Below are 7448 nucleotides of genomic sequence, written 5' to 3' on the forward strand. Positions count from 1 at the left end.
CCCTTGGGGATTCTTGAAGTAATAATGCATATTAGATTAGTAGTATTTGTTGTTTTGGTGATGGGCGTGGGTAGTTGATGTTTCTGTCTTCGTATCCTTGTTGGAGGTGGTTTATAGTGTCCCTTTGTTTTTTGGTTTATGTATGGGGACGTATGGGGTCTTCATGTTCTAGTTATTTTGGTAGTTTGGTCTTCCTTAGGAGTTTTTTATTTCCCTCGCTTTTTGCTAGCTCTTGTACATCTTGTTATGGAGTAGCTCAATAAAATTTGCCTTTCAAAAAAAAAAGGTATAGTGAAGATGAAAAAATGATGAAACATGTTAATATTAATTTGGTCTTTGTTATGATCTTGTTTTCTGGGTTATTATTATGGAACTGTATCTGATTTTAGGAACCGTGGGATATTTTAATTAGTAGTTTTTTAGTTTTATGTTTTTTGATTTTGAAGTTGTAATGAAGTAATTGATCTTGGGGATCCTTTTTGTGTATAAGATGATGAAATCATTGATATTGGGATTTGAAAAAAAAAATTGTGTCGATTTATTAATTGTTTTGAAGCTGTATCTACTATGCTGTTTTTGTTTTCGGTGCTACTGCACTTTGTTTTTCCTTAACAGTGTGCGCCTGAGTTGCTGTGTATTGAGTGAGGATTTGCCTGAGTTGCCAAAGTTTAGAAACATAGTTTTGTTTTGTTACAATCATTTGTTTTCAAAATATAAAAAACTTTGTTGATTTATTATGCGGTGAATAGGTTTTTACAAGCGTATTCCGGAGGAATGGTTGAAGAAGCAGTCTCCGCAAAAGCAGTACAACGTGCTGAAATTCTTGCAGCGGCTTAAGTTCTGAAATTCCTGCAGCGGCTTAAGTTCTGGAAGCATGATAATAAACCTTATATGGATGGTGGTTTCTCAGGACCTACTCGTCATGGCAAGGCTAAACAGGTTAAATTGACTTTAAATCTGTTTCACATGATTTTTTGAACTTTATATATCTGTCTTTTTATTCACTCGATAATTTTCCCCTCTATTATGTCTCAAACTCCAACTATCACTACTCAGTCTATAGTCTCTGATATCTAAGTTAAAATTGGTTATAGGTGTCTTAAAATATTATTATTGTTATCACTCATGATAAATCAACATGGTATTGGTTCAATTTCATATTTTAGACATTTGAATTATGGTCTAGTAATTATTTTTTCTCTGTTATTTGTCGGTCCTTTATTGTAGGCTTAGAAGCACACCCACTTGGGCAAATAGTTGATGTTGAATAAGTAGCAAACTCTCACTATGAGTTACTTGCACCTTATGTTAGAAGGTATAGAAGAATTTAACCTCAAAGTCCATCAAATTTTGGGGTGGCAGAACCAATATGAACTGATTAGCTAAATTTTTTCTTATATACATGCAGCATTAAGAAAGCAAAAAAAGCAATCGTTTACTCATATAACAAATGTTTTAATGGCTTTGCTGCAATGATAGATAAAGATGTAGCAACTAATATTGCACGTAAGTAATTTAGCTTCAAGTGTTAATCCTCTTCATTATATATATATATATATATATATATGCACATTTTGGATCGGTAAAATTAGTATTCCTAACTGGAAAATGTACACCCCAAACAACCAACTCATGGAATTTCCTTGGATTGGGAAAAAAAGATAATGTTCCCGAGGCCTCATTATGGTGAAAAACATTTGGGGAAGACATAATCATTGCAAACATAGACTCAGGTGATGAAAATTCCACCATTTTCTTCACAATAATTGATAGTATACATTTTTTTTATAAATAATGATTCATCGATATTGATTCATAAGTGTTTGGCCCGAATCTAAAAGTTTTAGTGATGAAGATATGGGGCCGATCCCAGCTAGATGGCGTGGAATTTGTCAAACTGACAAAGACAATTCTGATAATTTGCATTGCAATAGGTAATTCATTCTCTTTCAAAGTAACAACACCAATTTAAAGATGGTTACATTTTGGTAAACATCCAGTCCTTGTTAATATTTATAATTTGTTGTAAATAGTCTACTTAGTATCCTTTCTATCTTTTCCGCAAGGAACTAATTTTGCACAAGTTTTTTTCAAAAACAAAACTTTGTACACTGCAATTTTAATGGCTTGTACTCATCAACCATAGTTGTAATCAAGTTAGTCTCAAATAACAAATTAATACTACTTGTGAGGACGCTCTTAGGAAAAAATCAGAGAAGGCCATGAATTCCCTTTAGAAATAACAACATTTTGGTATACAATTTTTTATGATAATACAAATGAATGAGTCAAAATAGATTTTATAATTCTTGTGACAGACCACAACATACGTATGGGATGGATGATGAGGGGTATATTTGGAAAATAGGAAAGTTAGACTTACATTAAGGGAAGTTCATATAAATTAGCAACATATTTTTACAAGCTTAACAACTAGCTGAACAATAGAGCTTAACTTTATTAACATGAAACATATTTTTACAAGAAATTACCAATTATCAACATATTAATACAAGATGTACACAAGAGGAACAAAACAAACAAACTAGTACGTGCCCAACAAAGAACCTATACAAATAAAACCCCAATCACTCTAAACCATAACAGACGACTAGGATGACATGCCAAATAATCCAAAAGAAGCATCACTCTAAACCTTCCAGCAGTAAAACCATTGAAACTAACATTATTTCTTACCTTTGACCTATGATTTCACTAATGACCAGATTGAACATACAGCTTGGATCAGAGTAAAATTTGTTATTAAGGATCGAACCCTATATCTTTTTAATTGTCTTTGATATTTTAATTAATACTACTTGTGGCATCTATTTTGACTCTAACTATTTGCATGTAGGAAACTAATTGGGGCAAGGTATTTTTCCATAATGGGTGGCAAAGATGCGATTAGAAGTGCTCGTGACTTTCATGGTCACGGAACACACACCTTATCCATTGCTGGAGGGAATTTTGTTTACGCAAGTGTTTTGGGCATGGGTATGGGAATGGCAAGTGGAGGATTACCGAAAGCTAGAGTTGCAGCCTACAAGGTGTCCGATTACGATCCAGAGATATTATCTGCGTTTGTGCCATCACCGATGGAGTTGATGTTATATCAATCTTGCATAATACTAGATTTGGTTATGAATCTCTAAAGCTCTTTGGTGGTTATGCAGAATACTAGAACTAGATTTGTTTCGGCTCTCTTGCATGTAAATGGCATGAAGTTTCCTTTTTTGTAAGCTTTTAATTAAGTATATACTTAAATTTGGGGTCTCTGTCTTGCTTCATGTAAACATGTGATCAATTTAAAAATAATTATTAAATAATCAATCAACACAAACTCACGGGTAACTTCTAGTTCTTGCGTAAGACACAAGATTTTCATGATGCAAAGTTGAAGATCAGCCGACAGTGCCCGACACTATAAAAATTACAACAATGCTGTAAATACTATGCTTTTTTTTATATATTTATTTTAACTTTAATATTAAATTGTCCTCTCTAACCTTCTTCTATATTTTCTTTATTTTTATTTTATAATGATATAAACTTTAATATTAAATGTCATTTTTTTTATAATAAAATGTCATTTTTTCGTTGTATTTTTAAGCACGGGTCCCAACATGTTATCTTATAAATAGTAAAGAAGAGAGTATTACATTACAATAATACTTTTTTCTTTGACAATAAAACAAACTTCATTCATTCATATGATAAAAGAGCAACAATACAAGAGACGAAGATAGTTAGATATTCACTAAAGATATATATAGAACTTTTAGTCGACATTATAACGTTTACAAACCAAAATCTAAATTTTAACAACATTAGCAAATTTTTCCACATATGACCAAAGGTCGGTAATAATTTGAGATCCACAGTTTTTGATGGTATCTAATTTCAAAAAAAAATAATATTTGCATGTATACACACAAAAAAATCGACAAGATGATCGATTCTACCACATACATTACAATAATACTTAACACTCTCAATTATGTATACATTTCCATATTTGAGTTTATTGTCATATATTTTGTTTCTTTCAATCCATTCTATAACATCTCAATTTGTTTATCATAGGAGTATTTGTTTAGCGGATACGTTTAAGATTGGGTGTTTATTTTATTTCATATCTCTATTAACTTTTAGTTTTTTAAAAGATTAATTGCACCCTTTAGGAATTGATTCTTGGACCTCCCCTGTTCAATCCTTTTGTCCCTCCGCATCAAACTTGATAGTTATTTATTTATAATTGAACAAAAGCGAGAAGCGAAGTGAAGAGGATTTACCATTGAGTTATCCTATGTAGAACTGTCGAAAATGGGTTGAGCCGATAAGGTGATCCATTAGCCCACAAGCTTGGGCGGGTTAGCCTTAAAAAATCTAGCTCAAATCCAATCTAGCTCTAAAGCATATATTTGTTTGGCGGATATGTTTAAGATTGGGTGTTTATTTTGGTCCCCTAGTTTGAATAAAACATTTGAATTAAAATTAAAAATTAGAATGGTGACTATTTATTTATTTATTTATTTATTTTAATTTCAATAAAATTACAGTGAAACAGAAAATCCCAAATTAAAATTAGAAAATGGCGTTGTTGCATTATCTCTCTCTCTCTCTCTCTCTCTCTCTCTCTCTCTCTCTCTCTCTCTCTCTCTCTCTCTCTCCCTCCCTCCCTCCCTCCCTCCCTCCCTCCCTCCCTCTCCCTCCCTCCCTCCCTCTGTCGTAATTTTGGGTCGTCAATTCCGGCTCTCGTTGCTCCTTTGATAAGTCAATCGTCGTCAAGTCCATGGACTTTGCTATCCCTATCCTACTGTAATGGTGGTTCTCTGACACCCACCCTCATTCATGTGATAATCTCGCAGACCTTTTCCTGAAGTCACTCACAAGTAGAGTTTTTGATAAATCAGTAAAAGACATTAATCTTCGTCGTCTTAGAGATAATTGTTTAGTTAACAGGGGAGAAATAATTATATGTGTTCCATATCTACACGAAGGCACCCACCCTATTTTTTCTCTTCTCTTTATCGATAAAAACTGATTTTTCCCTCTTTCTTTTATAAATATACTTTGTTCCATATACTTCTTAAACTAGGTTTTCTTGCTTTTGAACCAAGTGGATTATTTTGATGTTTTAACACATGTTTGTTTTTAGTTTTTTGGTATTATAGTTATTTTTTTTTTTTTGTTTATGTTATTTAAAAATATGACATTGACTTTAAGACTTGTTGAAGTTCTATTATGTGTTGTTAAAAAATATCTTTAGTCGGGCTATTTAGTTACGACTAATAATTTTGTAAATTATGTAGTAAATCAAACTGTAAAAAAGAAAGTGTTTGATGGGCCATCCCGCAATAAACAGGATGTACTTAAATTTTGATCTTGAAGACCTAAGTTGCCCCAACCCATACTGCTTTTTGGCTTGCTAAAATAGGACGAGCCTAAACAAGACGGACGGACCCACTTTGCAACCCGTAATACACATGCAATGTATTTATCACTTCATCTTATCCTAACTAATGTCAATGCCGTGAGAAAATTGCCATCCCATAATATATATATATGGGGTTTTCTAACTTAGACCCTAGTTAGGTCTAAGTTAGCAAGGTGCACCTTTTTAATTGGACCAAAATACCCATTCTTTTTAATTAATTAACCAAAATACCCATTAGTAGACGCAGATCCAGTGTCGCGCGCGTACCGAAGGACCATGGTTACAGACCGTTGATTTCCATCAGACAGCCAAGATCTAATCTCATCAAGACTGTCTGATCAATCAGACAGCCCAGATCATCCTGATCCATCAGATTCCAGCGCCTGCGCCACACTGGATTACAACCTGGAGAGAGAAAAATTTGTTTTTTAAAAGTAGGACACGTGTCACACAATGGTTGGCTGGGCGTGATTTTTGTTCATTTAATACTTTGAACTCAATTATTTCGTTGTAAATTAATTTTTTATTTTTTTATTTTTATACCAAAATTCATAATTTTTTTTTGTCTACAAATAGAGACTTGGTTCGTTTGATTTGGACACCGAAAAAAAAACGCAATTTTTCACTACCTTAATCTCATTTTTTGTCTACTAAATACGTTACTTGTGTGTTGTAATTTAACACGCACCACTCAACCAACTCACTGAAACCATTATACCAGGAAAATAGTAGATAATATTCTGGAACTTTTGATATATTTTATGAAATTTTTGGAGACTTGAAACTATTTTTAGTTAATTAAATGAGATAAAACGGTAATTAAAAAATAATGTTTGCTTCTGAAACCATTTTACTGGTAGAATGGTTGCACATAGTTATATTCTGAAACCATTTTACTGGTAGAATGGTTTCAATGAGTAATTTATTAATTGTGTTTGCTTCTGAAACCATTTATCTGGTACAATGGTTTCAGAGAGTTGTAATCTGAAACCATTTTGCTGGTAGAATGGTTTCAGTAAGTTGATTATTAGTTATTTGCTTCTGAAACCATTTAGCTTGTAGAATGGTTGCACATAGTTGTATTCTGAAACCATTTTACTGGTAGAATGGTTTCAGTGAGTAATTTATTAATTGTGTTTGCTTCTGAAACCATTTATCTGGTACAATGGTTTCAGAGAGTTGTAATCTGAAACCATTTTGCTGGTAGAATGGTTTCAGTGAGTTGATGTAAGGTAGTGAAAAATGAGATTAAGGTAGTGAAAAATTGGGTTTTTTTTTCTGTGTCCAAATCAAACGAACCAAGTCTCTATTTGTAGAGAAAAAAAAATTATGAATTTTGGTATAAAAAAAATAAATAAAAAATTAATTTACAACGAAATAATTGAGTTCAAAATATTAAATGGAAAAAAATCACGCCCAGCCAATCAGACAGCGACACGTGTCCTGCTTTTAAAAAGTAGATTCTTCTCTCTCCAGGGTGTAATCCAGTGTGGTGCACGCGCTGGAATCTGATGGATTCGGATTATCTGGGCTGTCGGATTGATCAGACAGTCTTGATGAGATCAGATCTTGGCTGTCTGATGGAAATCAACAGCCTGTAACCATGGTACTGCGGTACGCGCGCGACACTGGATTCGCGTCCATTGATGGTAATTTGGTTAATTAATTAAAAAGAATGGGTATTTTGGTCTAACTGAAAAGGTGCACCTTGCTAACTTAGACCCGGTCTAAGTTAGCAGCCCCCTATATATATATATATATATATATATATATATATATATATATATATATATATATATATATATATATATATATATATATATATATATATATAGAGTCAGGATCCGTTGACACCAACTAGTTTGACACCAAATGTTACACCTCTCAATAACGTTTTAACCGATATAAATTTTATAAAATCCACCGTTGGATTGAAAGTTTACATCATATAGATCATTTGTGTAAAATTTCAAATAAATCCAAAATCATTTGATATGTTATTGAGATA

This window comes from Trifolium pratense, linkage group LG6, assembly GCF_020283565.1.
Source record: "Trifolium pratense cultivar HEN17-A07 linkage group LG6, ARS_RC_1.1, whole genome shotgun sequence".
NCBI classification, from domain to species: Eukaryota; Viridiplantae; Streptophyta; class Magnoliopsida; order Fabales; family Fabaceae; genus Trifolium; species Trifolium pratense.